At 41.1% G+C, this 10,700-nt stretch overlaps 1 long non-coding RNA gene across 4 annotated transcripts in view; it reads left to right on the top strand.

Annotated features, from left to right (window-relative positions):
* Positions 1 to 876: 876 nt before the first annotated feature.
* Positions 877 to 10,700, top strand: part of LOC121068125 — a 187,148-nt gene continuing 177,324 nt past the window's right edge. For all 4 annotated transcript variants that reach the window (XR_005818627.1, XR_005818629.1, XR_005818628.1 and 1 more), the window contains exon 1: positions 877 to 986. This is a non-coding gene — a long non-coding RNA (uncharacterized LOC121068125). The remainder of the gene's footprint in view (positions 987 to 10,700) is intronic.

Below are 10,700 nucleotides of genomic sequence, written 5' to 3'. Positions count from 1 at the left end.
CACTGCATTTCCCAACAAACATAGCAGAGTACGTGCGTCTTCTCTTTAAGCTGGAGTTGACCTTCCAACTTTAACTGGAGCGGTTTTGAGAGGCACTAGACAGCTGCTATATTGCAAACCAGAGCTGGCTGCCCTCTTCAATAGTCTTGGCAATGTAGCCCAATGCTTTTAGAGAGGGAAGCGCAAATGATAGTCCTTAGTGTAGCACAAGAAATGATCAGCAGGAATCTTATCGTTAATTGATTTTTTTCTTTCTCTCTCTTAGGTCTTAGATGCCCTTGCTAGAAAAAAAGAATTCTGAGAACTACCATCTTCCTTGCTTTGCATTTTGAATTTTCCAATTGCTGCTGCTGACAAGATGAACATCTCTACTCTGACATGGCCAGTGCTAACTCTGGAAAGGTATGTTTGCCACTTTTTTTACATTCAATATATCCTTAGCCAGGCTGTGGCCCTGTGGATGAAGCAATGGAGAAGCAAAGAATAATTACTCCTGTGCATGATGATGAGATGCTGCAGAGGATCTTCACAGGCCTTATGTTTAGGTGTTACATATGCAAGTAAGTTGCTGGGATCTGTGTGACCAAGGGAGTATGGGAGAGTTTCATATGTGTGGCAGTTCAGAGTGTAATTATAAACTTAGCTGCCAAGCGTGGTACTTCTTGGTGAATAAAAACCAGGTCCTCTGCGTAATGTGTGAAGTCTCAAACTCTGCCTGGGATGCAAGGCTTCAAGGATATTTAACATGCAGCTTTACAGTGTGGTTAGCTAAACCATGCCTACCTTTGTAGGTTATTTCCAGAAAGACTTTTCGGTTGTCAGTAAACTTAACTGCTGCAATTGTCTGGGCCCTTCTGTTGCATCTTGCAAATGGGAAGGACTTCCGAGTGACCACTGCTATTTACCTGGCTTTGTGGCACTGATGAGACCCAGAAAGAGCCCTCTGAGCACCGCTGCAGCTATGGATTACTTCATTTCCTTCTTGTGTAAGTTCAAAACTGGTCTTTGCTTTGATCAGAATTTCGGGGAGGGGACAAAATAAACAATGTTGGACTTGATGGGGCTTTACTTTCTAAAGCATATGTAAGTGTAGTAAACATAGATCGCTCATAAAAATGTTTCACTATGGGAAACATTTTTTTTCAATAACACTGGCTTATCTGCTTTCAAATAGAGACTAAAGACTAAAGAAAGGGCTTGGAGGAGGGCAAAGATGTGGCGCTGCTGAGAGATCTGTAATTTGCAAGCAGGGTGTATGGCTGGTAGCTGTTTCTTCTCACAGTTGAGAATGCTCATCTCGCTGTGTGTGCCAAGCGGAATGCAGTGCAGCTCCCTTCTGGGCCATGCTTCTATGGGGTGGAAGAGCAGAAAGGTTGGTGGTTCGAGCATGGCCAGTGTTAGTCCAGACAGCCCCTGGAGAAGTGGGGTGAGGAACCTGAGCCTGTGAGAGGTGCTTCCTGGCTGCCCTCAAAGGATCTCTGCTTGTGTCAGGGTCTGTCCATTCTTGGGAAGGTAGGAAAAAAATAAAAAATTCAATCACTTCATGAAGCTGAGGAAAAGCAAACTGTGTCACGCAAGGTATCTTAAATGGAAGTAGGCTAAAGTCAGCTTCTAGAAGTAAAATAAAAAGCACGCAGCAAAGGCATTTTAGAAGCTACTTGGTTCCTTCTGCACTGAACGATGGTAGCTCTTTTCTGACTTTATGGACATGTTTTTTGTAGGTACAGTCTTCACAGGCAAATAAAACATGGAAGGGTGATACAAGGTTGAGAGTTTATGTGGTCAAAAGCTTGCCACGGGTTGTATAGAATGTCAACTTATTACTATGTCGAGCGTTTTAATATGGAGCTATATAGAGTGTCTACTTTTGTTTACTGCCAAATGTCGTTTGTTTTATAAATCTGAGGAAAGCTCTTGCAAATATCTATGAGGTCAGAGCATTTACATAGGCAGGTCTGCAGCTTACCTCATGTAGTAACTCTCGTATTTTATACTGAAATATAAAATAGATTCCTTCCAGCTAAAAGGAGCAGATAAAAATGAAAAACTTCTAGTTCATTAGTTTTCAGCCAAGTTGAGTAATTACAGTGTAAGCAGGTGAAATACCATATGTGACTTCACTTTTTGTTTATAATTCTATAGAGTTTACGCACTTTCAAGAAAAATTTACATGAAGAACACAGATAAGTAAATAAATGGAGTGAGTATATGATTAATGATTTTGAAATAGTAAATGCTTCCAATTTGTAACATTCTTGAAATAGGTTGGCCATGCAGGCCGTGTTTTTCTTCCTGCTTTACAAGGCTGTCTGTGTTTTGTTTATTTACTGTACAAATTTTATGTTCAATGCCTCCTTTTCTGTTTAATGCACAGGAGAATGTTGGTCACTGGCAAGATCATTAAATTGTATTAATACATGTTTAATTAAATCCTTATAACAAAATATATATGATAAATTACTCTATGTATAATTAAAAGGAATGAACAAGTTGAATAATGACAAAACAGAAGAATGAAATTACATTTGTGAGATCAAACATAATGCTAAGAAAAGGACCTAACATGGGCATACAACTTCAGTTTTTTGAGCTACTGCAGGCCACAATTAATAATGCAACAGATCCATCCTGTGACCAAGAGTGTGTTTACTAGTGCTTAATATTGTCAGCTTGCTGCCGTCTTCATCTGTTGCTGCTCATCTTTTACTATGTCCAGAGCAGTGGTAAAAGTATTATATCTACCTGTTGTTGCTTCTGTATGTTATAACCTTGACAGCTATTCAGTGGCTGTAAGGAGTTGGTAGTGGGACAGTTCCCATGGTATGGAGTGAGAGAAGTTGCTTTCTGGGAAATAAGGAGAATAAGGAGTCCATAAAAGAGTACTTGCTGTTGTTATTCCTGTTGTCAGTGACCACACCAGTTAAGTCTTCATACTTTGCACAAAGTGGTGTTTTTGGCTGTGTAACGAAATCCTGGTTCTGCAGGGGACAAAAGCGCCGTGTGCATGTTAAAAAAAGTGCTCCGGTGCTCTCCTGAACATTGGTCTACAAACACGAATGTAGAATTGCCTCTTTGGTTTGAATGAACTGCAGGAGCTCATCTCATGGCTGTTTCAAGCAAGGCAATGGAAACCGTGACTCCACTGGAAGTGGTTAAATGCAGGTAAATGGAGTGGCTAAAGAATACTTTAGATACACAGGGAGTGAGTAGATCAAGATTGAAGGGAAAGGTCCTTTCTAACAACATTCAGTATCAGCAGCACAGTGGTCGCTGTTTCAAGTTGAATGGGGCATGTTCAGAACTACAGCTGGGTAGAACTTCTAACAGGAAACTGTTGGGACTTCTCAAATGCACCAGTGCGAGCTTGGTTACAGGCTGGCTTACAAACAGATCAATATTCCTGTGTTCTCACTGAAATTTGAGAAATCCCAAGATTTTTAGTGCCGGTTTGATGTCCCTAGTGAAGTGCTCCCAACTGTGTGAAATAATATTTTGTTCCAAAATGTTCAATTAGAAAGAGTAGCTCAGGAAGAAGCAGTTTTGTAGGAGTCTTATTTTAATAAACCCAGAACAATGTCAGAGGTCCTGATTCATTCAGAGAAACAAGAACAGGATTTTCTTCAAACAAAAACTAAGTGTATGTTGTAAATGAGTGTTTACTGTGTATAAATCTCTAATTAGAAACGTCCTGCACTGTGTGTGGATCAATGCAGGCTTTTAGTCACTTAGTTCCACTGTACCTTTTGTCTTTCAGTTTTAAAAAGCAAATGAATAAAAATCCATGGGTCATAACCACTGCTGGCACTGCAGTGGGACCTCTGTCCTGTTCCTGCCAAGAGGGAAGCTCATGTCTGAGAAATCCATGTTTTTACTCTGTGCCTTAGTTTTCTTCACTTTATAAAGGAAATGATGGTATTGAGGTGTTTTGATAGCAAGGGAGAAGGAAGCTTAACGTATAAGCTGTTTTTTATAATTATAGAATAGTCTGCCTTAATACCAGCTCAAATGCTGCATGTGAATGACTCAACCTCTAACATAACCTGCATAATATTACTTATATGGTGAAATTAAGTGGTTTTGATTCTATGACTCAGTTGCAGTTGGGGAAAAAGAGTCTTAAGATAGTGGTGGGCATGATTCAGAACTCTGAGTCCCTGTTTAGGGAGAATGTATTTTGTTTGGTTAAGCTGGCACAAAAAGAGGATTCTACTTGAATATTCCTGTGACCTCTTCTACCCAAATCCTTCAGCATTTAGACACAGAAACTTCAAACTTAACTAAACCCTCTCAGATGTGGGTGGGGTTATTTTGATGTCTAATATAGGCCCCCCCCTTGAAAAAACAATCCTACAACAATAACAACAACAACAAAAAACACTCCAATCTGAACACTGAGTCATTTTGAGTCTTGGATTCATCTCTCCATAGAAAGGTGCGAGCCATAAAGCCCAGATTAAGGGACTTGAAATGTCTTTTAGAGCTGTGCTGTGTTTGGCAATTTGTGTTCCTTTGGGGTTGACAGAATTTCTTTGGCAGTTAAGTTTTTACACCCTGAGTTTTGCTCTGAGATTCAGGTTCAAATAAATCTGAAATGTGGAACAGAATTCAGTCCAAGAGAGCAAGTTTCCCATGGTTTCTGTCTGAAACAATAAATCCTTCCTTGGAGAGAGAAGGGCAAACCTCCACCTTGGTTCATCCAGAAGAATTGCAGATGCTTTTATGAGCCTGGGTTTAATTTGGGCTTAGTAAGAAAGCCCTTTCCCATTTCTTCAACTCCTGTTTCAAGTCCAGGGTATAACCCTGAGTTAACAATTTTTTAATTTTATTTTTTACTCCCATTTTCAGCATAGGCAGGATTTCCCACCCTGAAGTTCTGCCTGTTTCTGTATATTATCCTTGTTGGCCAAAGCTAGTAGGTATTTTTAGTGAACCACATTGATTTCGAAACCTCAGGTTTTCATGCTATTCCTGTTGACTCTATTACAACTGGAAGCCTATTAGCTATCCAATGTACTAATGACCTGGTAGATGACAAAATTAAATTGAGGGCATATAATTTCCAGGATCTTATTTCTGCTTTTTTTAACAAAGACTTTTGACTGCCTTGCAAAATTCACACGCCTGCTTCCCCAGCGCTCCTTGTACCATCTGTATGCACAGCACATAGCGTACCTTTGGATTTTTTTTAAAAAGATTGTTCTGCTCTCTAACCTGCAGCCTGCTGTACCACGTAAACTGGAGAAAAACGTCTGTCTAATCGATCCTTATTTAATAAACAGTGTTATCAATGCCTTCGAGACAGCTGTACAGTGTGTGACGTGGGGACATCAGGACACTTGCTGGCTTGTGTTAATTGGCATGGCAACGTAGCTTTTTGGCCTGGCACGCCAGATCGAAAATTGAATTTACAAAATCAAACTGTAGTTATCTGCATTCCTTGATGTCCTCCCAGGTGAGCTACTGGGCTTCATGCTAATAAATTCTAAAGCAAGCAAACTTTAGCTAATTATGTGCTAGTTTATTCTCCCTTGCTAAATTTTGGCAGGTTGCTTCTGTAAATTATGAAAAATAAATGTGAAATATGCAGATGTCTTTTGTTTGAAGCAGATGTTTGGTCCGCCTTGCCAGAATCTAATCAGCTGTTTCCCCTGAGTTGTTTTTTTTCTTTCCCCCCACCCCCAAAGTTGTCCAAGAGTTTTTTGAAAACACGCCGGGTTGGGGGAATGTAGAACAATAGGACACTTCTTTATTTGCCAGCTACCAAACTTCAATGTAACTCGGGGTAGATTTTAGGCTGTTGACTTCTCTGGCTAAAGCCACAGCAGATGTTGGCGGAGGGCCCAGAAGGCACAATTCCGTCAGAGGATGGGCAGAATGCAAATGCAGCCTTGCCTGTGGCAGGGGAGGTGGCAGCGAGTTGGGAGGGAGCCAGCAAGAGCTGGCTTTGAAGTCCTGGTGGTACTGTGCAGCCGAGCCCTGCAACTTGTGCACTTCCCCTGTGGGGAGCCTCGCAGATGAGGGAGCTGTGGCTCTCCAGGAGCCCAGGGCAGCTGTGGAAAAGGCAAGGCAGGTGGCAGGGTCTGCATCCTTCCTCTTGCCTCAAATCACCCCCGTCCTGCAGCATGACGTGTTGCCTGCAGCACGACGTGGATGGAGGTCCAAGTGGCTGGTGTTGCACCCTGCACTGCTGGCTCACCGAGCAGGGGAGCTGCAGCACTCACTGCCATCTCCTCCAGCCCTACCCTGCAGCACGGGGTCTGAACCCGCCCTATTTGCTGTAGCTGCCTGGTTATAAGGGCTTCTGAAAAATGAAGCCCTCTCTGGAAGAGTCTGCTCCGTGCTGTACGTTGTTTTGCTCTTGGCCTGCTGCGTAGCGTGGCTTGCAGTCTATAGCTGCACTGATGGAGCAGCTGCGGCTCCCTTGCCATTGCAGTGTACCCTCCCAAGAAGCATTTCTGTCTCAACAGCAGCAGTTACTACAGTTAGAAACCAACAAAATGTGTGGAAAAGGGTCCAGATGAAGATCCCCAGAACCTCAATGACCATCCTCCCTGTCGTTACAGCTCCAGCAGGCTCATCAGAGGTTCAGTAATAAGAACAGTAATTATTTTTTTAACACAGTGTCAGCACCTGCATTACGCTTTCCATTTAAGACTTTCACAGCACTTGACTGTGCATGGATTTAAACTTCCAGCACTCCTACAGGGTAAGTATCATTATCCCTGCTTTGCTGACAGGGAAAACAGGCTAAGTGATTTTTTTTCCTTTCTTTTCAAAAGGAGAAAAGATGTCTTTTGTGTTTAAAAGACTTTACTGGGGGTTAGCATCTAGGTTTTGTTAGTCTGTGTCATACTGGAAGCATTTTTCCAACTTCATGGGGGCTCCTGTTGTAGGTCACTAGAGAGGGAGGTATTCGTGCTACACAGTGTTGGTGTTTAGCTCTGGGTATATCAAAGCACTTCATTTTGGGGTGAATTGGCTAATGGATTCCAGGAACTGTGCTCTGAAGTTAGGTATTTAAAGCTGGATAGGATAGAGAACACCTGCCTGAACTGATAGCAACTGAGCATCTCTGGAAACCAAGAGTTTCAGAGAGGTGGGCAACTTCCGAGTGATTTGTACTTCTGTTCTATGGTACTACTTATTTTTATCATGGCTGAAGCACAAATCAAGAGCCTGTTGTGATAGGTGCTTTGGAAGCAATTAAAATGAATAGTCCTTACCCTAGGGACACAGGTTTTGAGACTGTGGTGAGATGCTCTTTACTTGTAAATAGATTGCTGGAGGGAAGGATAATTCAGCAGTCTTAGACTGCTAGGGAATTTTTTTTACAGTAAAACTGAAGAAAGAACAACTACCCATTTTTTTTTTTTTTGCAGTTCTCTACATTTAGGGTTTAAAAAAAATCAATTTTTGGTCCCTACTACAGCATTTGTTTAATCTGACTGCATCACCAAGGAGTATTTTTTTTTAAATGAAACCTTGTAAGGCACTATGAATATATAGCCCTTTGATTATTCAAAAAAAAAATTGTACAAATCAAAATAAATTTGCCTGAGCAATTTAAAATAATTAACCTTTGACAAACCTCCCTCTCTGGTAATGGAATAGTAACTATATGAATAAAAGATAAGTCGTGACATTCAATGAATTACAATATTCATCCCATAAATTACAAGATAAGATAGCAGTATGTTCTACACTTTTTGTAACTGTAAAATGTCCTGAAGAATAGCCCCCTGTGCCCCTCAGGTTCATTTTCAGCTTAACTACCATATTTAAATTTTGTTCTGTTTCTTTGAGGTGTTCAGTACGTTTTGTATGGAAAAGTACCCGAGTGATGCTGAGCTCCCACAGCATCCGTACAGGTTGCGACCCAGGCCTTCCTTCCCTGCTCAGAAAGAGTCTTTGCCATAACGGGAAACCCATGCTACAAAGGGATTCTCCAGAACTGTAACAATAAGTGCAAATTATGATCCTGGGAGTCTCCTGCTATATAACCAAGTACAATGCCAATAAACCAGGGGTGTAAACCACATGAGCATATGGACAAAATATGGTCTGAATGGCATGATTATGTTTCTCAGGCCATAATGAATTCATCCCAAGGTGCAACTGTACATCTGTTGTTATAGTGTTCATGATAGCAAACACTACAGTTAAGGTTGCAGTTTAAGTCAAATTATAGCCACCTGTTTCCATTCACTAACAACTTTCTTAAAAATGATTCCTTCTGGACTGATTCACATCAGTCCTAAAATGGTCATTCACTTAGTTATTTAGGGGGAAAATCTGCTTGATTTATAGAGTAGGCAAGCTGAAAGATCCACCACCGCCCCCCACCCCACTGAATCAGTTCTCACCAATATATTTCCTTACAAATAAATCAAACCCTCTGGCTCTTAGGGGACTGATCCAATGTGCATTGAGTTTTTTGGTGAAGAGTGGATTGGGCTTTTTGCAACTCACTTTGTGGTTGCAAGCCTCGTGTAATGTTGTGCAGAAACAGATCAGAATATTGCATGTGAAGCTTTAGCCTCCTAGAAGCTAGGTGTCTTGTTGAAACTAGTTTCAAACTTCTCTCCTCATTATGTAGTTGATGAATGTGGCTTACAGGAGGCAATTCATCCCATCATTCTTTAGTTGGGATAAATGCAACCACTGTCTTTAGAGAGGAAAGCTAGGATGCTTAAATCTTGACAGGTGGTACCAAGGAAGATATATTTCTTTCCTAAAGTTTGACACCCACCTGGGAGGAATGTGATATTAAAGAGACTTTTAAAACATGGCAAAAGAAGAAAATCTGATTTCAGGTCTACAGACATGATGTTCTCTTTCAGTGACCATCTTAAACTATTTTAATGCAGAAGTCAGCTTTCCAAATGTGAATTCCAAGTTAAGATATGCAAATGTATTGAGTCTCCTGCTGATACTAGCTTGTCTGTACATTGTACATTTTGAAGTATGTTTAACTAATCTTGATGCAAAAGAGTTGCTGTAGGAGTTTGTCAAAGAGAGCTGAAGATGTTGACTCTTTTGTGATTAGGTTTGCAATGTTAGCAATTGGCCTAATCTGTATCAGTATGAAGCTACATTATCATAGAATCACAGGATGGTTTGGGCTGGAAGGGACCTCAAAGCCCATCCAGTTTCAACCCCCTGCCATGGGCAGGGACACCTCTCACCAGACCAGGCTGCTCAAAGCCACCCCTGGCAATGGGGCATCTACAAGCTTCTGTGGGCAGCCTGTGCCAGTGCCTCACCACCCTCTTTGGATGCACTTGCCCTGAATAAAGGGAAAGTCCTTCAACAGCAAGGGATGCTGGCTACATGTAGAACACTTTGAAATGTCAGTGAGTCTGAAAGTGGTAGATTACTATTAAGCAACATTTCTGAAGCTGCTTCATTTTTTGTAAGTCTACATCTATTATTGAATGTCCTCTGTAGTGCCTTCACCCGAAGGAAGTAAATGTGACCATGATTTCAAGGTTTTGTTTTTTCAGTTCTATATATTGCTCCTTGAAATTAGGACTTGCATAGCCCCTTTGTTCATTTGCTGTACCATCAGCATATTTTCTACCAAGCTCCAGTTCTCTTGGGTGGGACAGAAGAAGATGCTGGCAAGATGGGCAGATGGATGGCAAGCTGCCACTCAGCCTCGAGCTTGCAGTCCACATTTACCTAGACCCAGAGGGCTAAGCATGGCATGATTTGGAGCCTAAAAGAGGAAGTCAACTTTCAGTGACTCATTTCTAATAATTCTTTTCTTTACCTTTGTTAAAAGGTACCTTAGTTAAGCCTGTTTTATCACAGTTATAAAGATGCATTGATATAATTATGTAGTAATTGCAGCAAATTATCAAGATGAAATCATTAAAGCAGCTTTTTGCATTAGTGCTGCTAAGTTAGGTGTCTCTTTATGTTTGGGAGGGGAGAATAGAGGAATTTTCTAGAAGCTTCCATCTTGCTAAAAATAAAGGAAGACTGTACTCTGCTGCTGCTGCTTACTGACGCTGTCAAGAGTAATGTGAATGAAATGGAACCAAAGCAGAGAAAAGTGTGTTCTGGCCTGAACTCTAACTGGATAGCATTACAGCCCACTTTATAAGGCTCTCAGTTATGAAATGGCCTTTTTTCTTGAACTTGCAGGCAGAGAAAATGGCTACTTCACTGAATAAGGGTACTTTTATGCTTCCTGTTTGGCCATTCACAAGGAAAATGTTATTTACATTGATGAATTCATGGGGGAGATGTGAAATCTGCCATTCTCTTTTCTTTCCTCATGTCAGTCTTGTGTGGATATTCTTGTTTTTCTATTGATGATGTAAGAAGAAAGAAGGGGCAGTATTGCTTCAATCTGTCCCTCCTAATCAGATTTTTTTTCATAGGCACAGAGTCCAGATAGTCTACTGGTAGCAATGATATACTTGATTTCCAAGATTTGGTTTGTAACAAGATATCAGTAATGATGCAACTTGTGCTTTTCATTTGTGTTTACTTCTGTGCATATTTATTCATGTTTTCAAGGCAAAACCTAGTAGTGGCTCACTCAGGGGATTGGTAATTGGATATAGAGCCTTTCACCTCTAGGTCAGTGGTTCAGATTTGTTACAGGTCAGTACTGCCTGGGAGTTGTTACCATGTGACAGCTGCTCAGTGGCCTTTATGAAATGAGTTGGTGGTCCCAGCTCATTTCCTTG

The sequence above is a fragment of the Cygnus olor genome, chromosome 3 (assembly GCF_009769625.2).
Source record: "Cygnus olor isolate bCygOlo1 chromosome 3, bCygOlo1.pri.v2, whole genome shotgun sequence".
In the NCBI taxonomy this organism is placed as follows: domain Eukaryota; kingdom Metazoa; phylum Chordata; class Aves; order Anseriformes; family Anatidae; genus Cygnus; species Cygnus olor.
Note: the sequence above shows the minus strand (reverse complement) of the source record. Positions and strands in the feature narration are given on the sequence as shown.